Below are 25,377 nucleotides of genomic sequence, written 5' to 3' on the forward strand. Positions count from 1 at the left end.
ACTCAGCTGTATTAGATTAAGGGGGCCCCTTGGGTTGGACTGCACCAAAGGACCCTCGGCAGCGCAGATGAACCCATCACATTCAGTCCATAATTAGGAAGGAAAACAACAACAACAACAACAGCAAATTGTCCCCAATAAATAAAAAAAGTAACTTTTGAAAAAGGAGGTGCTCATTTGTTCATGATGCAAAAGTGGTGAGCTTTAATGCATCAAACCTTGTTATGCATTTGGTTGTGCAGTCCATATCTGGATTCAAATCAGTCCAGCACTGCCTTTCAGATGTATGGCACAGTCAATGCAATTGCTAATCTGAGATGTGTCTTCAAGTGATTTTAGACTTAAGGTGGCCTTAAGGTTAAGGTGGCCCGGGCTGTGGCGCAGGCTGGAGAGCAAGTCAGCTGAAACCAGCTGCAATGAATCACTCTGACTAGGAGGTCATGAGTTTGAGGCCCGCTCGGAGCCTATGTTTGTCTTGTCTTTGTTCTATGTTAAAAGGCATTGAATGTTTGCCTATATGTGTAATGTGATCCGCCCTGAGTCCCCTTTGGGGTGAGAAGGGCGGAATATAAATGCTGTAAATAAATAAATAAATAAATAAATAAGATAGCATTGGGTTTTCTTGGTAAGATTTGTTCAGAGGATGTTTGCCATTGCCTCCTTTTGAGGCGGAGAGTGTGTGACATGATCACCAAACGCATCATTGCCCAAACACGAATCAAGGGACATGAAAGGCACTGCAGACTAATTCAACCAGAGAAGACAGCCCATAGCAGAGCGTTTGGTGAACCAACCTGGACACAGCATATTATCTGAGAAGACAGAAATGCTGGACCCCTCTAACAACCACCATGTCAGACGACACAGAGAAGCCCTTGAAATCCGCAAGCATGTGGACAATTTCAACAGAAAGTAGGAAACCATGGAAATGAACAAAATCTGGCTCCCAGTATTAAAAAAAACCTCTAAAATCAGGACAGTAAATAAAGTACAACACTCAGAAAACAGAGGAGTTCCAGACAGGAAACAATCAGGGGTAGCTAACACCTCCCAACAAAGGATTCCCTCAGGTAGGAAACAGCCAGGATTTGAATCTGCAAGACCATTAAATGCTGATCAAGGTGATCAATTGCAACATTTATATAGCAAGAGTTCTTTTTGCCACCCTGAACATCACATAGATATATAAACCCCACTTGCCTAGTTTCCGACAAACCTCACAACTTTGAGGATGCTTGCCATAGATGTGGGCAAAAGGTCAGGAGAGAATGCTTCTAGAACATGACCATACAGCCCGGAAAACTCACAGCAACCCATGCCTAAGGTCATCAGTCAGTCTTCCATGGCAAAGCAGGGAATCTTGGTCTCCCAGAGTAATAATACAACAGTGGGTGCATCTACACTGTAGAATGAATGCAGTTTGACTCTACTTTAACTATTTTGGTTTAACGGTATAGAATGCTGGGAACTGTAGCTCTACAAGGTCTTGAGCAGCTGCAATGAATCACTGCAGTGAATCACTCTGACCAGGAGGTCATGAGTTCGAGGTCCCCTCGGAGCCTATGTTTGTCTGTCTGTCTTTGTTCTATGCTCGGAGCCTATGTTTGTTTGTTTTTGTTCTATGTTAAAAGGCATTGAATGTTTGCCTATATGTGTAATGTGATCCGCCCTGAGTCCCCTTCGGGGTGAGAAGGGCGGAATATAAATGCTGTAAATAAATAAATAAATAAATAAATAAATAAATAAATAAATAAGAGAGCTACAACCGGCATGTCTCCCTAGCATTGAGCCATGGTAGATAAAGTGTTGTCAAACAGTGTAGATGTACCCTGTGAAACCATTACACAGACTTCATTACAATGAAAGTGGAACATTAATCTCAAACCATTACGCCATGCTGGCTCTCAGATTTACTCTACACAACCCCAGTGTAGGGTTTCAGCCTCTGAATTGGACCATAGGTCTCTCTAACATTGATTTGTTGTGGCCTTTCAACATTTCTTGAAGAGACATCGAAGAGAGTTTTCTTAACCCGGCTATCTCCCATCTTTATGACCAGGTCCGCAAGAGAATGAACCATGCAAATCTGGTGATTTATCACTCGGAGGCTTGGATCTTTGTGAATTCCAGTGCAAACTGACCTGAACCATACCTAATGCGCAGGCTGGGATGAAATTATCCTGCAGTCTTTACACTTCTCTGAATTTTCTGATGGCATTATCAGCTCAAAAGGGATGGGGGGATGGATAGTAACAAAATGCGTTTAGAAATGCATGCTTTAGCCTAAAATGTGTTTTACAGATGTGTACATTGAGATAAAATAGGTTACTATTAGGTATTTCGCATGAGAAAATAAGATGGAAATGCTCATTAAATATGCTATTAACATATGGAGTTTTGTGCCAAATTAATTCTGTCATAATATTTTCTCTTTTAAACAAAGTTCACATGGAAAGGGAACAGAAAAGACTTATGGGAAAATCATGCAAATCTGAAATAAACTAATTTGCTCAACTTCATGCGGCTCTTTCCCACTTGTCTCTTCAGTGCCCTTGATTCTAGAGCATGCTTTTCAGTTTTTTAAAAATTGAGAAAGATACAAAAGAAATTAACACAACAGCTGGCATTCTGCATAGTATTTACAATGCCCAGAGCCAGAAATACAATATCATAATAATTGGAATTCCAGATAGTGTAAAATTGGCTCGTGGTATCTCATGGTGTCAGAGTACAGTCTTTTCAGTGCCTTCCACGTCTTCTGTGTGCCCAAGAAGGAGTTTCTCATCCGGGGCCAGTCATGGATTGAGGTTTCTGGGTTTTAGCCTGCCACTTTTGGACTCTCGCTTGCTGAGGTGTTCCTGCGAGTTTCTCTGTAGATCTCCTTCTATTAGGGAGTAACTCTACTTTGGTATAATTTATAAGAAGAATTTATACAATACTTTTGATTTCATTTGAATGATTGACTTTGTGCAACACGTATACAGTTCTTGAGAATATTATCAAGACATTGGCAAGACTTTTGTTTAATATCAACTAATCTTATTTGTTAGAACTGGATTTAAAACAAGAGACTGTAACAGTTTTAATGGAATCCAAACTTGTAGTGATGCTACATTGCATATCTTTATGTTAAGAAGTGTATATTCCTATAGGGTACCTACACTATATTACATGTTGTTTATTTGAACTGATATAATAAATAAAAGTACCATTACCTGTTGGATGTACGACAGGGACGGGACTACAGTCAATCACCGGTTTCATTTAAACCCAGTTCAGACCCGAAAGGGTGTAGAACCACAATTTCTTACCCATACAGTTTTGAATATATAAATTTTTGTTACGTTTTGAATGTATAAAGGATTACATTACAATAATTTGAACACTACTTACCTCGGACTATATTATATACCAGTGATGGCCAACCTATGACACGCGTGTCAGCACTGACACACCTAGCATTTTTGCTGACACGCTGCCGCATACAGATTGATTGGATGACTATGTCTTTTGTGGCCAAATTTGGTGTGATTTGGTCCAGTGGTTTTGTTGTTTACTCCATGGGAATTATGCACATTACATTATATATATATATATATATATATATATATATATATATATATATATATTGTAGTATATTATCATATTATTACTATTATATTATTCATTGCTCATGACTACATTGAAACTAGAATAGAGAGAAATCAGCATGGAAACTGCAAGAGGTACCATAGATTGTTGTACATGGAAATAATTGTAGTAAATAGTTTTTGATTTATTAAATACATTTATATATTACAATTATATTTTTTGTTATTTAAACTATATATATTGTGAAATTATGTTTTTTCTCTCCAAGTGGCACACCACCCAAGTCATGCTAGGTTTTTGGTGAATTTTGACACACCAAGTGCAAAAGGTTGCCCATCATTGCTATAGGATACCTACACTATATTACATGTTGTTTATTTGAACTGATATAATAAATAAGGGTACAATTACCTGTTGGATGTATGACAGGGACGAGACTACGGTCAATCACCAGTTTCATTTAAACCCAGTTCAGACCTGAAAGGGTGTAGAACCACAATTTCTTACCCATACAGTTTTGAATATATAAATATTTGTTACATTTTGAATGTATAAAGGATTACATTACAATAGAAGTATATAATTTGAGCACTACTTACCTTGGACTATGTTATATACCACACTTTTCCTTTTTGCTGTGTATTATAGACATCTGTGCATATAGTAGTATTTATATTCCACCCTTCTCACCGCAAAGGGGACTCAGGGTGGATCACAGAACATATACGGCAAACATTCAATGCTATTATACGCAGACAGAAAAAACAACAGTGCAGATAGAGCTATATAGGCATTTTCCATCTTCGGCATCCTGGAGGTTGTGCTCGATTCCGTCCATTGGGGAAAGGGGAGTACTGTCGTGCAATGCTCCTCTACTCATGGCTGTTTTCGATCTGCTAGGTGAGTAGTGAGCTGGGCTGAAGGTCCTGAACTGAGCTTTGAATGGCCAACCTTTTGATTGGCAAGATTTATTGCAGCTGGTGGTTAACCTGCTGTGCTAAAGCCCAGATAAACAGTATAATTTCTCCAGCAGTGTAGGGTGTAGACAGTCTGTGATAATGTGGCATGTCTCATTAAGAGCCACATCCAATGTTTTAATGTGGTGATATGTATTCCACTCTGAGCATGTGTATTCAGCAGCAGAGTAGCAAAGCGCAAGGGCAGATGTCTTCACTCTATCTGGTTGTGATCCCCAGGTTGTGCCAGACAGCTTTCGTATGATGTTTTTTCTAGCACCCACTTTTTGCTTGATATTCAAGCAGTGCTATTTTTAATGTCCCATAAAATGTCCCATAAAATGACCCAAAACACCATTGGGCATTATACCTAAAAAAAAAAAAACCCCTCTGTGATGCCCTGCCACAGGCTAAGTCAATAATTTGACTGACAACCATTGGCTTCCATTGATCACTCATTTGTAGAAATATATGTCCAAACCTGATCTGATCCAAAGTCATAAATAGCCCGGTGGCTTAACTTTGCAGGTCCCTAGTCTTTCATATTTGCTATTTCATTTGTCAATTTTGAATAAGTGTAGCGCTTCTTAAGAGTCAGCATGGTGTAGAGATTTGACTATTAGTTATGATTCTAAGAGATCAGGAGGCAAATCCCCATTCAGCCACAGAAACCCAATTGTCACACTGTCTTGGGCTTCTTTTCTACTGCCCCTATATTCCAGGATCCGATCCCAGATTATATGCTTTAAATTGGATTATATGAGTCTCCACTACCAGTTAATCTGGAATAAACAGAAGGCAACAGCATACTTCCTCTGAATAACCCTTGCCAAGAGCACCCCATAACTTGGTTGCCATATGTTAGAGTTGACTTGAAGGCACATAACAGCAAAGCATTTGAGAAGCTCCTGGCTGATGTTCCATTTGGAGGTCCATACTTTCCTTTCATTAGTCCTGTTCACTTTAGACACAATGAACCAGGATAGTGAGATGCAAACTGCTTCATACGCATACACACATTTGTTTTCTTAGCTTTTGGGTTCCTGCTAATAATCATTAATACAAACACTTAGCAATGCTCCTTGAGCATTTCGCACCTCACGAAGGCTATGCAAACACTGACTAATTAATTGTTCATGTAGGGCACTGGGAATAAAGTTCTTTCTGAAGAAAAGCCAAATGTAGAAGGGAAGAGGGAAGATTGTTTAGCTACCTGGTCATTCACACAGCATTTTCCTCGATGGGCAGAGGTTATGGGTCTGCTCTGTGATCCTAGTGGAAGAATACACCAGCTGATGATGGAGGCTACAATCCCACATTATGATTATGTAGTGCAAATCCTAACTCACTTAAGTTACATGGTGGTGGTAGTACACCACTCTATTTTTTAATATCGACATTGCCTAACCAATTGTGTATCTGTCAATGTGCCTGCTTCATGGCTGACTGTGCAATGGGGAAAAAACAGAATGAAAAAAGTGAATAAATGGAGGCACTGACAAATAGTAACTCATCCATTCAAGAGTGCTCAGGAATTGCTGTGGATTAGTCTCAACTAGACTGAACTCTTTGAATGATGAGCCAATGATTAGGTTAATCCCATTGATTCAATTGATGTTCTCTTGTTTTAACTAATAATAGAAATTCACACCATAGGACAACAATACATGTATGCAACTCTTAACCAAATATGTGGTATTGGTGATGTTGCTGTTGTTGTTGTTAATAGTTGATGATTTTGATTTGTTTTGGTTCATTTCAAGTTTTATAACACTCGGGGCTGTGGTTTTCTTGAATGAATCAATTCATCTGTAGCATGGTTTTCCCACAGCTTTCCATTTTACCAAGAATAATGCATTGCCCAATGCCAAACAAATAATAATAATTATTATTTTAAATTGCAAAATGTGTAGTGCATGGCAAGAAGAATGTTCTGGCCAAAACATTTCTTGATTATTTTTTGAATTCATTATAGTGAATGAAGTAATTGAAAATATATTGATAGATCACCCAGACTTCACTGTAAGCATTATTCTGAAACGTGGGCCACTTAATTGAAGTGGTTTGAGGTTTGGACAACAATAGAGACCAGGGTTCAATTCCCTGCTTGGCCACAGAAATCTACTGGGTGGATTTGAGTGAGTCACACACTCTCAGCCTCAGAAAACCCCATGATAAGTTCACCTTAGGGTTGCTAGAGGTTGGAAATGACTTTAAGGCATGCAATGACAAACCAAAGAAGACCTATGATGGAAGAGATAAAAGAACTTGTTCATATGCTTGGTCATTCAAGATTGCCATCCAATTGAAAATAGTGAAAGCAGAAGTTGTTAGTATCTTCCTTTCTTCCTGGGCCACCTCATGCATTAGGTAGAAAGAGAGACGGCTTCTTCAGGCAACAGATCTGGGGTTCAATGAAAGAGTAATATCTGGTTGTATATTAATTTTATTATTATTGTCTAGAATCCTGTTTGTGTCTCGCACATGTCCAAGTTGTCCTATTGTAGCAGAATAAATGTTTGTCCAGTCTGCAAATCTGCATTTCGTTGAAGGCTATGAGACTTGCACAGGTAGTGCCATTGTTTGTATGAGACACATTTGATTCCACATTAAGCTACATGCTCCATTGTATATCCATTTGAATACACAGTGGTATTATTAACTGAGTATTTAGTCACACCATGTTGCCTTTCTCCTAAAGGGTTATGTGCCATAGTGTAGTGGTTGGAGTGTTTGACCATTAGAGTTGTGCGCCGAATCCATTTCTCTCATTTCCTTTGTTTCTTTTGGTACTTCGGAAGCACGTAACCAGAACCCCTCTCCTGGTATAAAAATCAGCTCGGCACAAAAGCAAGTGGGAGCTGATAAAAAAATAATCTTTTTTTATTAATCCCCCAGCAAACAAAAAGCAAACCCTCATTCCCTTATACCTTCAAGTTGCCATAACAAAGCACAAAACACATGCAGAGCTGATGTTGGATTTTCTGCACTTCTGTTGTGAACCCATTCTGATTTTTTAACTATGTAAGTTACTTGAGAACATTGAAGAGCCTGCAGCTCAGTCTGTTAAATATACACACAATTTTGGGGTGCTGTGTCACTTGGATGGATGTTTCCCCAAAATATCACAAAACTGGCGGCCTTTATCCCATCCAGGAATCAATGGGAGGAAGCAGGCCATCTTGTCACCCCGGGGCTCTCAAATTCTCCTGGGCTCTTGACAGCTTCATTGGGAATGGCAAGCCATGTCAGCTCAGTTCAGGGCTTCACAATAATAACCATTCCGCTTCAGTTTATGAGATGTGGATATCACTTTTGCCGGGGTCACGCAAGAAAAATGAGTTTGGTCACTACTTCTCAGAAAATTCCAACACAAATCATTTATCTCTGGCTTGAAGAGAGGTCTCTCTGGGGTCTCGGCGTTACAGGCCACGTCGTGGTGTAGAACACGGCGGAAGGCTTTGTTTAATGAAATGGCGCCGAGTCTCTGCCAGCCACCTCAATACAATAAAAGTCAGCGACTTCTCGTGACCAAAAGGCCAGCTGACAAACTGGCACTCCGGTTTATTAATACCTGTGGCCTTGGATATAAAGAAAGGCATCCGAGTCCTGAAGTGATCTTGCTCAGAAACAGTCCAGAGGACAAAGCCCTATATCACGCTATCTGCTCTCAAAAAGAGCTTATTATCCTTGAATAGAGAGTAGGAGGGAAATGACTTCTAAGCTGTTTATCCTCATGTTGTTAGATTATGTGTTACATCTGAGCCGCATTATTTGCCCCAGAATGACTCCGGAGCTATGGCTTTTGTGAGCAGAAAAGCCATTTGTCCTGCTTCTCATAGTTCTTATTGGTACAGAGAAGTCCCCTGGGGAGATTTATATTTCTTCTGGTCGTTGGACACATCAGTTTCCAGTAAACAAATAAAATCTTCCCTTCACAATATTGTTTTGCCTTCCGGTGGTCATTGTAAGCCTGTCACTGCGAGAAGTGCATTCAAAGGAAATATTCACCATGCAAAATGGATGTGGTAAAACCATGATGCGATTTTTTCTCTCTCCCACTATATCACTGAGTGACATGAAGAAAAAAAGATAGAGCGGGGAGAGAAACCCAGGCCTGAGGTGAGAATTCAGCCTAGGAGGCCAAAAGTAAGATACTGGTGGTGAGAAAGATCAAATAAGCATTGGGAAATAACTCTGACTCCAGGAACCACATTGTCATTAAGCTCTTTTGGTGAGCTGTATGCCAGCTGCTCAGAATTGTTGCAAATGAACCACTTTTGTGGGAGGCCTGCACCCCTAAACTTCAGTATCCACCAGAGATTAGGAGAATTCACTTGAGAACTAGCCAACTAAATCCTTTTTCTCACACCAAGTATATTATTGCAAGACAACAGAATACTTACTTATTTACTTAGGTGATCCCTCGTTGTCTGAGTATGATGGCCTTCCAAGTGAAGTCTCTTGGCGGTGGGTACGTAGGTGACTGTAGAGCCCTATTCTTGACCTGCATTTTCTTGCACAATGAGGACACCGGTATCCAGGTGGAAGGTGGTCCCAGTCAGGGTTGGCTTGACGTGCCTTCTTCTTGGCATATTTCTCCCTTTTGCCCTCCATTTATGCCTCTTCAAATTCCACAGCACTGCTAGTCACAGCTGACCTCCAATTAGAGAGCTCAAGGGCCAGAGCTTCCCAGTTCTCAGTGTCTATGCCACAGTTTTTAAAGTTGGTTTTAAGCCCATCTTTAAATCTCTTTTCCTGCCCACCAAAATTCTGTTTTCTGTTCTTGAGTTGGGAGTACAGTAACTGCTTTGGGAGATGGTGATCAGGCATTCAGACAACGTGGCCAGTCCAGCAGAGTGGATGGCGTAGGAGCATTGCTTCAGTGCTGGTGGTCTTTGCTTCTTCCAGCATGTTGACATTTGTCCACCTGTCTTCCCAAGAGATCTGCAGGATTTTTCAGAGGCAACACTGATGGAGTTGTTCCAGGAGTTGAGTGTGACATCTGTAGGCAGTCCACGTTTCGCAGGCGTATATAACAGGGTTGGGAGGAAAATAGCTTTATACACAAGCACCTTGATATCCCTACAGATGTCTCGCTCCTCAAACACTCTCTGCTTCATTTGGAAAAATGCTGCACTCGCAGAGCTCAGGCAGTGTTGTATTTCAGTGTCAATGTTGACTTTTGTGGAGAGGTGGCTGCCAAGGTAGTGGAAATGGTCAACATTTTCTAACATTACACCATTAAGCTGCACAAAACAGAATAACATGACTAGTTTCCAAATCAGACTTAAGTTCAGCTGGGGCACTAGAAAGTCAGGAGCATATTTGGTTAGTCTGATTGGCAGGTAAGAAATGAAATTTGAGGTGAAATCATTTTTAAAAGTTCTCTATTAATTCAATGGTGACTTTTTTTCATGTCAGGAGCAACTTGAGTTGCTTCTGGTGTGAGAGAATTGGCCATCTGCAAGGACGTTGCCCAGGGGACGCCCGGATGTTTTGATGCTTTTACCATCCTTGTGGGAGGCTTCTCTCATGTCCCCGCATGGAGCTGGAGCTGATAGAGAGAGCTCATCCGCGCTCTCCCTGGGTGGGATTCGAACCTGGCAGCTTTCAGGTCAGCAACCCAACCTTCAAGTCACAAGGCTTTAGTCCACTACGCCATCAGGGGCTCCAACGGTGACTTGGTAGATCAACATTTATGCCAAATCCATTGTCTAGATCAGGGGTCCCCAAACTTTTTAAACAGGGGGCCAGTTCACGATCCTTTGGACCATTGGAGGGCCGGACTATAGTTGGCCACCAAGCAATAATAATAATAATAATAATAATAATAATAATAATAATAATAATAATAATAAAAATAATAAAAATAATTAAAAATAATAATAAAGAGGATTGGAAGAGACCCCTTGGGCCATTGAGTCCAATCCCCTTCTGCCTCTGTGCACCAAAAGCACAAGCAAAGCACCACTGACAGATGGCCTCCCAGCCTCAATGTTAATTAATAATAACAATAATAATAATAATAATAATAATAATAATAATAATAATAATAATTAGACCCTTGGGCCATTGAGTCCAACCCCCTTCTGCCTCTGTGCACCAAAAGCACAAGCAAAGCACCCCTGACAGATGGCCTCCCAGCCTCAATATTATTATTATTATTATTAATAATAATAATAATAATAATAATAATAATAATAATAATAATAAGAGTTGTAAGAGAAGAGACCCTTGGGTCATTTAGCCCAATCCCCTTCTGCCCTTGTGCCATGGGGGCCGGATTAATGGCTTCAATGGGCCACATCCGGCCCCCGGGCCTTAGTTTGGGGACCCCTGGTCTAGATGGGACAAATAACTGGATTTAGGAGGTGGATTTTTCTCCTTGTCTCTCTCCCCCATTTTTGCCTATTACTCCTATTCAAGCCTTCATGGGTAACCCTTCTGAGATTGAAATCCATCTCACCCAGCCCATCAAGAAAATCTTGGTTTAGATTGCTCACAAAATGAGCATACTGCAACCTTGAACAGACCCTTTGATCATTCCTCACCTCCAGTAAACAAGAGGGAGGGAAAGGAGTTAAATAATTAAAAACGCTTTATTTGAATGCTGATCTCTTCTCTTGATCTCTGCAGCAGGCCGTCATCTCTCGGAGACGTGAACAATAAGCAGAGGGCAAAAAAGGAAAAGGGGGGAAAGGCGGTGCTCTCTCTCTATATGCATACATCTAATTAATCAGACAAACCCTGTTCAGAATGTGATACGTTTGACCCATTTTTAGCTCCACTGGATCCCCGCTGAAGGGAAGCATCACACCCACGGATGGCAACCTGCCGATGGATCATCCTCCCAAAAATATCTTTTCTCCATTGTTTGCTGTGCATGTTCTCAGCCTCCTGCCAAAGCTTATTTTCTCTCCCCACACCTCATCAGAAAAATGATTCCTGGCATATTGGAAGCGACACGATTTGGCTGACAAGGGCAGCGAACGTGGGAAGGATTCAGCCAAAGCGAAGCCATTTCTTTTTTAACACCCATCGCTTTTCGGTTTGAGAGTTAGGACGGGATTGATATATCTTGAGCTTTGTCTGGATTGCAACCAATATTAATGGCGATGAGGACAATTTGATATACGAGCTTCCATCAATATACAACTGTAAATAATATTTATAGCCCGGGGTGGAGAGGAGCGAAGGTAGATTGGGAGTGATGGATAGATGGGTAGTTTATTTTTGGTAGATTGGTACATTTTTCCCCCTTTTCTCTCTCTACATTTTCCATAATGTAATAAGACACATACACCTCACCTGTATGTGGAAACATGCTGGGGCAACCAAGCATAGATCCTTAGCATGGAAAAACATCACACCTGGCAATGTAATAAAAGGAATGTGCCTTCCAATATGCTGTATACCAGGCATGGGCAAATTGTTAAAGTGGGAATGATTTTATATAGAGTTGTTTAAATGTAATTGAGTCATGGTTGTGCAATGTGTGCTGGAGATTGCATCAAACACTGTGTGCTGCTTGCTATACCAGTGTGTAAAGGGTTAAACTTGGATTGCATCAGACAGCAGAGGATGAGATAAATAGCCTTCTACTTCCATGTCCACCTCTCTTGTTACCGCTTAAGCGGCTGAGGGAGAAAAGGAAAGGGCCTGAGGCTGTTAGGAATTGTGGGAGTTGAAGTCTAAAACACCAGGATGGACCAAGTTTGCCCATGCCTGCTGTAGACTTATGCTGACCTATGTATTTCACAGGGTTTCCTTAGTCAATGAATATTCATAGGTGGTTTGCCATGGCTTTCTTTCAAATATAGCCCACAGTGGCTGTTATTCTCTCACAATCCCCTTGCTGAACCCCTCAGATCAGATCTAGCATTTGTTAGAAAGCTTACTTACTTATTTAGGCGATCCCTCGTAGGCCGAGGATGATGGTCCTCCAGTTATAGGGTCTTGGGGGTGTGTCCGCAGGTGACTGAAGAGACATATTCTTGATCTGCATGTTCTCCCGCAATGAGGACATCGGTGTCCAGGTGGAAGGCACTCTTGGTCAGGGTTGGCTTGACGCTCCTTCCTCTTGGCACGTTTCTCCTTTAAGCCCTCCATTCGTGCCTCTTCGAACTCCGCAGCACTGCTGGTCACTGCTGACCTCCAATTAGAGCGCTCAAGGGCCAGGGCTTCCCAGTTCTCAGTGTCTATGCCACAGTTTTTAAGGTTGGCTTTAAGCCCATCTTTAAATCTCTTTTCCTGCCCACCAACATTACATTTCCCGTTCTTGAGTTCGGAGTAGAGTAGCTGCTTTGGGAGATGGTGATCGGGCATTCGGACAACGTGGCCAGTCCAGCGGAGTTGATGGCGTAGGAGCATTGCTTCGATGCTGGTGGTCTTTGCTTCTTCCAGCACGCTGACATTTGTCCGCCTGTCTTCCCAAGAGATTTGCAGGATTTTCCTGAGGCAATGCTGATGGAAACGCTCCAGGAGTTTGGTGTGATGTCTGTAGACAGTCCACGTTTCGCAGGCGTAGAGCAGGGTTGGGAGGACAATGGCTTTATAAACAAGCACCTTGGTCTCTCTACGGATGTCCCGGTCATCAAACACTCTCTGCTTCATTCGGAAAAATGCTGCACTCGCAGAGCTCAGGCAGTGTTGTATTTCAGTATCAATGTTGACTTTTGTGGAGAGGTGGCTGCCACGGTAGCGGAAATGGTCAACGTTTTCTAATGTGACACCATTAAGTTGTATTCCTGGCATTGCAGAGGGATTAGCTGGTGCCTGTTGGAAGAGCACTTTGGTTTTCTCGATGTTCAATGAGAGGCCGAGTTTCTCGTATGCTTCTGTGAAGGTGTTTAGAGTAGCTTGTAGGTCTTCTTCTGAGTGTTAGAAAGCAAACAGCTTCTGAAGGGAGAAAAAAACAACAACTGTGTGACGTGGTAGAAGGGAGCTTTAACATAGCCTTCAACTGTCCAGATTTGGTAAGGACAGTCCTGATGAATCCTCAATCATCCTATGTTTTCTTCTGCTTTCAAAATATCCCAGTTCCTCTCTCTTTCCCTCCTTTTGTTCCCAGCTTTCTTTAACTGTGTATTTTTTGCAATAAACTGTTTGTCTTCACTCTTGACTCTAGTGTGATGCTCTGGTCATAGGTGGCTTCAGGTCTAGGGTGCGACACTTGCATTCAATTAGCTCAGTAGAGGTAGGAGATAGGAGCGGGCAGAGTCTTCTACTTTCACATAGTAAAGGTAAAGGTTTCCCCTGACGTTAAGTCCAGTCGTGTCTGACTCTGGGGGTTGGTGCTCATCTCCATTTCTAAGCCGAAGAGCCGGCGTTGTCCGTAGACACCTCCAAGATCATGTGGCCGGCATGACTGCATGAAATGCCGTTACCTTCCCGCCGGAGCGGTACCTATTGATCTACTCACATTGGCATGTTTTTGAACTGCTAGGTTGGCAGAAGCTGGAGCTAACAGCGGGCGCTCACTCCGCTCCCCGGATTTGAACCTGGGACCTTTCGGTCTGCAAGTTCAGCAGCTCAGCGCTTTAACACAGTGAGCCACCGGAGGCTCCATTTCCTATAGACCCAGGCAAAAACAAACTGCTGTAGCACCGGCTAGCTTGTGTGTGTTTTGGATCACCCTCTGAAAATATGTCCCCCTTTGCATCTATGAAATGTTGTAGGGTATATTTTAATTCTTTTCCTCGCTGTATTCATGCTCCAGATTGTGCTCTCTTGGGCTACTATATGCCTTGAGGATTAATATCTAATCCATGGGCTCTGATGGATGCCTCTTTCTTGATAGAAATAGCAGGAGTTGAGGTTAAAATTCCCTTCTCCCTTCACCTAACCCATGCATCCCTGCCTCTTATGTGTTTGTTATTTACACAATAGTATCCACACCGTTACTAAATATATGAATAATGTCACATTGTGTTTGGCCTTTTCATTAGATCACACTTCCTGGGATAAATCCAGCATTCGTCTTCACCAGAGAAGTCCCACTGCAATGAAACTTATGCTATAACAATAACTAGCATAAGATGTGTTAATTTCATGGAGGTACGTTAGGTAGGACTAATGCTGATTTTTACTCACTGGCTCTGAAATGTATTTCTGATTACTTTGAGGCCTCTGGACTGGGACTAATACTTGCAAGCCTCTTTGAGGAAGATTTCATGGCATCCCTGACTCAAAACACGGCCTCTTCTTTCCTCTGGGTTTTGACATCCCCCTATTTATTCTGCCAGCCAGTGACAACCAACAAGTAATGATGTCCGGTGGGCATTCGCCTCGCAGTCGCTGCACTTTGCATGTTTGTTTATTATATTTTATCATTGTGTCAAGCCAGGAAAGCAACACATACTTATTTCTTCGGCTGGCTTTTCAGCACGCTCTGATTAAGCACAGTTGTGAGATGACAGATCGCAGCGGGAAGAAGGGATGTGCCACCGTTCCCTCTAATGGCAGGGAGAGCAAAATAATTGTTCCGAAGGTAGACGGGCGTCTGTAGTTTGAGCAAATGTCCAGTCCTGATAAATGCTGGTCCCCGTTCCGATCTTTAATGGGTGAAATGGAGGAGCAAATGAGTGGAGCGCACTGGTCATGAATTCCAACCAGGGATGCTTCTTTTCATGCAAAGTGTGCTTCCTTCCTGTGCAGGAGGCACATATATTTCAAGCATTGCTCTTTACTATTTGTTCCTATGCCTATGACAGGTTTTGTAGCCCATGGACAAGAAGTTAAAAGTGGCTATAGGTGAATGAAGTTACTAGAGCAAATTAAGCTTCAGCCCTCACCAGAAGCTAAAAATGATTAAACTGAGGCTAATATACTTTGGACATATACATACACAAAAGATGACAGTGCTTGGTAAAGTGGAAGGCAATTGAAAAAGAAGAAGACCTCATTCTAGGGTAAAGGTAAAAGTTTTCCCTTGACATTAAGTCCAGTCGTGTCCGACTCTGGGAGTTGGTTCTCATCTCCATTTCTAAGCCGAAGAGCCGGCGTTGTTTTTAGACACCTCCAAGGTCATGTGGCCGGCATGACTGCATGGAGTGCCGTTACTTTCCCACTGTACCGGTACCTATCTATCTACTCACAGCTGTATGTTTTTGAACTGCTAGGTTGGCAGAAGCTGGGGCTAATAGCAGGAGCTCACCCCGTTCCCAGGATTTGAACCTGGCAACCTTATGGTCAGCAAATTCAGGAGCTCAGCAGTTTAAACTGCTGTGCCACTGGAGGCCCCTGACCTCATTCTAGGTGGACTAATTCAATAACGAAAGCCACAGCCCTGAATTTTATAAGATTTGAGATGAGCTGTAAATCAGTGGTTCCCCAACTTATTTGGCCTACCACCCCCTTTCCAATAAAAATATTGCTCAGCGCCACCTGGAAATTAATTTTTAAAATTTTTAATAGCAATTAAACAGAACGATATATGTATTAATGTTTCTGTTTTTTTCGTAAAATATAGTAAGGTAAAAGGTAAAGGTTTGCCCTGACTTTAAGTCCAGTCGTGACCTACTCTGGGGGTTGGTACTCATCTCCATTTCTAAGCCAAAGAGCACTGGAGTGGTACCTATCGATCTACTCACATTTGCATGTTTTTGAACTGCTAGGTTGGCAGGAGCTGGGGCTAACAGTGGGCGCTCATTCTGCTCCCGGGATTTGAACCTGGGACCTTTTGCTCTGCAAGTTCAGCAGCTCAGTGCTTTAACACACTGTGCCACCAGGGCCCCCAAAATATAGTAAAGAAAGGTGTAAATTAGAAACATTGAAGTTTGAAAGTATAAAACTATTTTTTTAACTCAGAATAGAAAGGTAATTTGTTCATCGCCCCCAAATGCACCTGTGGCCATCACCGCCCCCCTGGATCACTGCAGCACCCACCAGGGGGCAGTAGCGCCCACTTTGGGAATCACTGCTGTAAATGAAAGGATGCCTTTATCAACAGTTTACAACTATGATGATGAAATGCAAAGACTTAGTCTTTGGAGAGAATGTTTTTCTTAGCAAGAAGTACATGAAAATTCTCCTTACTCCCAAGATATTATGCAGATCTAGTCCTCTTAGCTTCACAAACATCCAGCATCCCACTCAGGGGACTTTGGCTGAGATCCTACATCATGTTTATGAGGTATAAATCTACACTCCCATAGTTACACAACGGTTATGCTACACCGGCCTTCAGCTGAATGGGGAATGCACAGTAGCTGTTCCTGGAATCCCAAATGCTCCATTGGAGGCACTGATGAATCGTGATGCTCTATCCAAGAATGCACAACTGCATGGCTGGAATCTTGTGATTTCGTCCCAGTCAGAGCAAGCCCACCGAGTCAATTGTTAGTCAATACGTAGATAAATCTAATTGATTCTCCTGTACTTGAGATTGATAACAGGATTTAGGCCAACATAAAATGGTTACACTTGTGGGACTCAGATTGTGCAACCATGAACTTGTACAACATTAAAAGACAGAGTCAAAGACGGTCACTAACAAAGTGAAAGAGAAACACTCAACATTCATTCTTTGACGTGGTCTTTGCAATTTGCACAAAATATGATTCACATAAAACTTCTTTTTCTGCACAAAAGTGGTGCCTTTGCATGCATAGGCAAAACAAGTAGAAAAAGGGCAATCTATTACAAAAATATTGGCACCCCATCTGATGCCACAACTACAAGAAAGCAACATTGGTGGTGTTTTCCAATACTGCACATTTTACAGAAATGCTCACTCAATAGACACTGACAGTTGCAAAATATGCTAATATTATCCAGGACCACCATCAACAATAGCAACCAAGTCTGCTGCCTCACCCTTTTGAAGATTTCCAATTTACTGTGTGAGGACAAATCCAGTTAGACTTCACACAACCGCCCCAGAAGCTACTCCGTTTCCTCATTTTGTATCCCATTCAGGTTTGGTGTTCCTCTCACCCACATCTAGTCACAGAACCGAGTTGAATGAAATTCATATTCAGGCAATGGCTGAGATCTGACACAGAAGTAGCATCCGAGTCCAGCTTTGTTCCAAGCAAGCGGTGATCAAAAGAGACACGACTGCTGTCAGATTGATAGTAGGGAAAAGCAGTCATTTGTATGGCTGTTGCTTGACCTCAGGCAGTGGCTCAGATATGGAAAATTTATGTGGCTTGGTGCATACCAACTGGCCTATGAAATCAGCTCATAGTGTTCATGTTGTGGGGACTGCTGAACCATATGTAGGTTGATTGTTGGAGGTCCTGTTTCAAGATTTTCCTTGCTGTTACTTCTCAGTTAGTTTTCTGGAACTACAACCCCTAGAATCTTACAACCAGTACTGATCATGATGCCTTCTGCCCAATTTCTGACTTGCCCAGTGCAGTGATGTTGGCCACTCAAGGAGCACAGGTCATGTCCCCTCTCCACCGATGATAAAGAAGGGGAAGATCCACAAGGATGGGCCCTAGTTGAGTTGGAAGAGTTTGCCATGACATTGGAAGAGGCAGAACCTGGTTGATCCCAGGTAGCAGCTGCAGATCAGGAGGAAGTGGTAGAAGCACCTTGTGGTGTGATGTAAATCAAAGGACTTGGAGCAAAAGGACCCTCCTGAAGTTGAGGGAACAGGGCTAATGACGCCAGGTAGGCTGATTAGTGGCTGGCTACAAATGAGCTCAGCTCAGGCCATTCTGGTTCTGCAGAGCAACAGCTCTCAAACTTTATTGCATTGCTGGCTGCACATATTTTAGGAATATAACTCAGTCTCAGACTGTACTCAGGACGACTTTTTCATTTTGAACCTTGAACTACCTATATTGGACAACACTTCTGTTTGTAACCCTGTGGACGTCTTAGAACTGGATTGGCTTTCCCCTCCCACTTCCTATTGGCTGTAGAAGGGTATTTATTGTAATACACTTAATACACTTTATTTATATTCCACCTGTTGCACCCCTAGGCTGCGTAGGCACCTCAAAAACACACTGGAGCCCCAGAATATGAGCAAACAAGCTGTTTATTGAAGGTTATAAGTAAGCACAAGCAAATACAGTTCAGAGTCAATAAAATGGGTTTAAATCCACAAGAGCAATGTACCTGAAAATCTTAAAGCAAGAGTCCAAGAAAGTCACTCAAAGAACATAGTCCAAACCAGATATCGAACTCAGTCCCATGAAAGGCATCAAGAATAATCCAAACAAGATTTAATTCCAAGGCGTGAAACAAACTGGAACCACAGGAAACAAGACTAGATTGCAGAATCAAACTCAAAGGTAATCCAAGGTAATAGAAATCCAAACAGCAAAGTTACTGGAACATTCAACTGGATTCAAAGGCAAAACAAGGCTGAAACTTGAAGCAAAATCCATGGCTGCAAGAGTATACAGGAACACAGAGCAAAGACCTTTCTCTCTTGAATTGCAATGTCGCCACCTCTGCTATGGCAGAGAAGAACCAGGCATTTAAGGAAGATCCAAGGTCTTTCTTTCATGAGAAAACTCTTTCTCCCATGAGAAAACTATTCATTAGAGCGCTTCAAAAGCAGTTGCTTACTTCTCTGCAAACATTCTCATTCCCTCCTTTGATGAGTTATCGCTCCCTTGCTGTCAAACTCATTATCCTTCTCTAAACTAGAATGTCCATCTCGCACCTGGAGATCTGACCTTGGCTGCTGGGAGGAATGTGGTTCACAATGCTTGCTTGCAACCATTCAGTCTCTGGTCCCAGAATCCAGAAAAGTGTGCCTGTCCCCTTTAGTGTAGGGACTTCAGCCCATAGAAAGTGGTTTCCAAAAGGAAAGGATGCCTTTTTCAGAAGGTGTGCTGGTATCCTTGAAATGATTGATCTAGATCAGTGGTTCCCAACCTTTGGTCCTCCAGGTGTTTTGGACTTCAGCTCCCAGAATTCCCAGCCAGCTTACCAGTCTTAGGAGGTGTGGAAGCTGAAGTCCAAATACCTGGAGGACCAAGGGTTGAGAACCACTGATCTCGAAAGAGGGGAAGATCTTGTGTGACTGCAATGAGTAAATTCTCCATCTTCTTTGTAGACGAAACCTCATCAAACGCCATGCAAAGGAGATGATTGCGCCCACTTTCCCCTCCTTGTGGGATAAGCTCCATAGACTTGGGGCAAAGCAGTCAGATTTTGTCATATACAGCAGTCACATCTCTCATTCTACTCTGTATTGATTGCTTGCCGCTTTGAGAAGGTCCTCCATTGTACATATGGCAGGGCTCAGGCTGCATTGTAAGTGCTCTTCTCCACACTTGCATATCATGGACTCTGCTTTGTAGCCCATTTCTTAAGATAAGCTCTGCATCTTTTGGTACCAGAGCGCAGTCTGTTCAGCACCTTCCAGGTTGCCCAGTCTTCTGTGTGCCCAGGGAAAAGTTTCTCATCCGGTATCAGCCACGGATCAGCCGGGTTTTAGCCTGCCACTTTTGGACTCTTGCTTGCTGAGGTGTTTGCGGTACTTGCAGTACTGATTGCTGATCTCCATGTTAACGGGATGATGAATCTGAAGAGCTATCCAAGGTTCTGAGCCCTATGGCCAAATTAAGTCCAGCACCTTGCATCGCTTTCTTGAGATTCATTATGAAACCCAACACAGATTCACAACCAGACTGACTCAGAAGTGGCCAGTAGTTCTATTGTTAACGCAGAACACTTTTGGATTGACAATGAACTGTAGGTAGGAATAACTTTAATCACAACTGGACTATGCCTGAAAGCTTCCCCCCCCCCCCCTGCATCCTCCTTTGCTATTTGTTTTTAATCCTATAGAAAGAGGAAGGTCACCAACAGAAACACATGGCTCTCTAGCATTGGGAGGACTGCGGTTGTAATGGTGATGGCAGTGGGGAAAAATTAGAGGTACCGAAGGAAGCTGCCATATCCAATTTGAAATAAAAGAGCTCTTTGGGCCGTGTAATGTAATTTTGCTGGGATCAAATTCAATCTCTTCATTTTTGATGCAGTAATGGATCGGCAAATAGAACGCCAAAGAGCCCAGCCGTGGCCGAGCTCTGTCTGTTGAAGGCTGGATGTGCCACTGTCAGGTGTATATAAAGAAGGGGCAGATGGAAATTGTGCTCAGAATATTTCAGAAGAGGTCATAGTGCCAAAACCTTCCATACACTCAAAGTGCATGCTTCAGGATCGGCCTTATTTTCTCTTTCTATCGACTTGCTTTCTCTTTCTTTTTGGCTTCACAATCTCAGCTCTCTTAGGCATGATCCAACTGAAGTCAAGCATTTGGAAATCTCAATAACTTTAGTGACGGGACATGCTTAACTTTGTATCTCATTGAAATCAACATTTTCCCTAAACCTTTGGTTTTGTGCCTTCTTGTATTCCATTTAAAAAGAACATGATACAGCAGGTGCTGAGCATTTTCAAATATCCATTAGTTGTAATGAGAGATATTTTATGTTCTGCCCCCGCACTAGCTATTTATTTGGATGGTGTCTGTGATGAAGGGATCAGATCAAATGCTACACATTTGAATTAAAAACAACAATTTATTAAATAACAGATCTCAAACTTCCACTCCTTCAGAGTTTTATTGCCTGTCTTTGTGGAGGGAGTTAAAGTCCTTGAAGCACAATCAACGTTCTGATTGGATGTTACTTTAATATAGCTTCAATTGGATCTCAATCTGTTATATCTCCAATATGACTTTATTATGTGTCTTTACTTTTATATAGCTTTAGTGTAACTTGTATGACTTGTGTGGCTTCAATATGTTCTATTTTTTGTTTTTTTTCCATCTTCCTTACTCTTCACCTTCCAATACTACACTGCCCTAAGGAACTAGAAGGGACTTTACTAAGACTCTGCCCCTGAGAGAAGTCTTAAAGGGACAGGGTGAGGGAGGCTTCAAATGCAAGGAGGAAGAGACTATCTAGACCAGTAGTTCTCAACCTGTGGGTCCCCAGATGTTTTGGCCTTCAGCCAAATCCTAACAGCTGGTAAACTGGTTGAGATTTCTGGGAATCGTAGGCCAAAACACCTGGGGACCCACAGGTTTAGAACCACTGATCTAGACTAACCCCACAAACTATACATAAAATGCTAATCTCCTCCAACTAAATGAGGTCTCAACAAGAGTAAACAGTGAGAAATCTTGTGAAGGCACGATGGGTCAGTATTGTAGATTTATCTCAGATTGACACCACTTTAACTGCCAAGGTTCAATGCTATGGGATCATGGGAGTTGTAGTTTTTCAACGTTTCTTACCTTGTATGCCAAAGAGTTCTAGTACCTCACCCAACTACAGATCCCAGGATTTCATAGTCATGGTGTCAAAGTACATTAAATCCACAGCATAGATCAGTGGTTCTCAACCTGGGGTCTCCAGATGTTTTGGCCTTCTAGTCCCAGAAATTCTAACAGCTGGTAAAGTGGCTGGGCTTTCTGGGAGTTGTAGGCCGAAACACCTGGAGACCCATAGGTTGAGAACCACTGGATAGATGCACACACAGTTGCTCCAGTATACTAGGATGGACAGAAAACACCATCAGAGGAAAGACCAAAGCCTTCAGTTGTGTAAATCGCTTATATCAGTGCTGCCTTTCATTTACGTACATCAGGAAAAGGTCTGTCCCTGCAGTCTCCTTTAAAAACAAGAACTGATAGATGACATATGAAGAAACTCTTTGCAGGGTAAGAGGTACTTCTGTGGGAATTAGTTGATGCTGTGATAGCCTCCCTCTGTGTTAGCATAGCATCTACATGGTGATATTTATGATATTTGAACAAGGAAATCTCTCGCCTACGAAAAGGCGCAGCAGCCCAATTTACATGCTTTATGGCCCAAGGGGGCCATTTATTAACACTGAAACAGCACCTATACATTTTTAAAAGGGACAGAAAATGGAGAAAGATTGTCAGACTGCAAATCAGGAAGGCATTTCTCATGCTTTCTCTCTCCCCCTCCCCGGATCCCTGTCTTCTTTTGCTCTCCTCTCCTGTTTGTCGTATGTATGAGGGAGAGAAATCAATTTGCAAAGCAAACTTCAAATATCGTTTATGCTACATAGTTTTCCAATGTCTCTTCCTTGCTTCTATATGACCCTTGTTCATCATATGGCTATTGGATCTTTATTTATGGGACGGGGTGACAAGAGTTGTCAAAAGATGACATTATGATGAATTCTCTGTGGCGCTTGGACTAAATGGGTGCTGTGCTGGAAACCAGAGAAATAGAGAAGATTGAATGCTGAGCAGCAGGCATTGGCCCCATCTACATTGACCATTTAATGCAGTTCAGAGCTAGTTTCAAACTGTAGTGCACCAGTGCTCTGTGGTTGTGTAATCATCACCAAATGGGTTCCAAGATTTCCTATGCAGTCATCTACAAAGATATACTGGTGTGAAACTGCATTAAATGGTCAGTATGGATGGAACCTCCTGCCAACCTAGCAGTTCGAAAACATGCAAATGTGAGTAGATTAATAGGTACCGCTCTGGCGGGAAGGTAACGGCACTCCATGCAGTCATGCCGGCCACATGACCTGGAGATGTCTATGGACAACGCCGGCTCTTTGGCTTAGAAATGGAGATGAGCACCAACCCCCAGAGTCGATCACGAATGGACTTAACGTCAGGGGAAACCTTTACCTTTACCTTTTTATGGATGGAACCATAGATGCTCTTGGACTTCATGCAGCCTCAGACGCCCCAATCTAAATAACTGGGAAGCCACTCTTTTTCAGAATTATGTGCAATCCATTTCTTAATAAAGCCTTTGTTTGCTTTCCAGTGAGCTATCCCAAAATGAAGAATGCTAAGTGCAAGATGAGGAAAGTCATTTGTCATGAGAAGCAGGCACGTTTCACCACATGGGGGAGAACCGTTGCACAAAAGAGGTGAGAAATTGTCTTTGTTCAGCCTAAGTGTGCATTTACACTGTAGAATTAATGCAGTTTTGCACCACATTGACTGCTATGGTTTAATAGCATGGAATTATAGGAGCTGTAGCTTTACAAAGTCTGCAAAACAGTGCTGGTGCTTCACCAAATTGCAGCTCTCATCATGGCAATCAAAGTGATGTCAAATGGCATTAATTCTGCAGTGTAGGTGCACCCATAGTCATACCTTTGGATCATCTAATTCACTATTGCCTACAATGACTAGTGGTATCTCTCCAAGGGTGCCTCTACACTGTAGAATTAATGCAGTTTGACACCACTTCAACTACCATGGCTTTGTGTTATGGAATCCAGGGAGTTGCGGTTTGCCAGCAGTTTTTGGCAGAGAAAGCTAAAGACCTTTTAAAACTACAACTCTCCTGATTCCATAGCATTGAGTCATAGCAGTTAAAGTGCTGCCAAAGTCCATTTAAGTCTACAGTGTAGAGTAAGCATGGGCAAACTTTGGTGCTCCAGGTGTTTTGGACTTCAACTCCCACAATTCCTAACAGCCTACCGGTCTGGTGTAAATGTACCCCAATTTTACTAGCTCTACCTGAAGATGTTGGAGATCTAATTCAGGAGTATTGTACACTCAGAGCTTACTTATATATAGCCCATGATACTTATATATAGCCCATGATATGAACTGTACATCCAGGAGAGCTCACTGCTGCCTTAAGAAGAAATCCTATGGGCTGGGTCCCTCTTTTCTATGTTTTTTCTGACAGGCAAATACTTTTCAATTTAGACAGATCTTTTGTTACTTGGTTGGGGCAGAAGGCTCTTTTGATGTCCTTTATTTCTATTCTCTTTAGTAATATTTTTAAACCACTTAAAATAAGATCCTTCTTTAATGATTATTTAGCTTTTTATCTGTGCTTCGTTTCAATGTACATTGTCAACCGCCTTGGGTCTCAGTCCGAGATAAAAGGAAGAACATAAATGGAATAAATAACATAAGAAAAAGATCAATAAACCACCCTCCTTCCCTGCTTTCTCTCCCGCTCCTCTGCCTCAAAGCAGCTCCAGAAATTGGAAATCCCTCTGCATCTTTTTCTCTGTTTTGCATCCTCTCCATTCTGTTCTTTCTGTGTATGTTTTTCAGGAGATAAAAATGACATGCCAAAAGCTCCAAAATACCCATTAATAGTCTCCGGGGCCAGTCATCCAATGCCCTTTTCGAAATGTCTTGAAAATGTAACATTTTGGCACGTGATGGTCCCAAGTGGTTTGGCCTCGACTTCCCGGTGAAATTGACCGATGTTCATCATCAGCCAGTCAGGTGACTTTGGCCAACGCTGGAGCGAAGAAGCTGTCACTCATGAAGAATGAACTGCGATCATGTCTTTAAATTATTCCTGTTGCTACCACTAAGAGCAACAACATCTAAAGGCAGTAATATGAGGTTACGCGGACAAAACTACCGCTTGAAATGCAGCTTTATAGCTGGATTACAAAACAAGCTTAATATCTGAACCGCTAACCGTACAGCGGCAGAAACCTAAGCAGGAACACATTACTTATTCCATTAATGGTTGTATCCTTAATAGGAGCAGGTTCATTACATGGCAAGGAGCAAAGTTTGCATTAAATAGAAACATCATTTGGTGTTTTATTGATTAAAAAGAGATTAGATTTCCACCATGTTCTTTACCAAATAGGATGCCCCGGAGGAAATGTATATTTAGATCGCAAGGTGAAAGGACTTTCTGACGGCATAATGGAAAGAAAATGCATCTTGTAATGATAGTTTATATCACACAAGGGAGCCCATAAGTAAAAGCTTGGCTCTTAGTCCTACCACCGAAAGGCAGAAGTCGTTGCCTGTATTAATGGAGCGGCGGAAACAAATACTTCCCATTTACATAGCTTGTGTCAAAAACACGCTGTATTACAGCACGCTTAACAGCTTTATTTTTCACCTAGAAGGACCGGT

This window comes from Anolis carolinensis, chromosome 6 (genome assembly GCF_035594765.1).
Source record: "Anolis carolinensis isolate JA03-04 chromosome 6, rAnoCar3.1.pri, whole genome shotgun sequence".
NCBI lineage: Eukaryota > Metazoa > Chordata > Lepidosauria > Squamata > Dactyloidae > Anolis > Anolis carolinensis.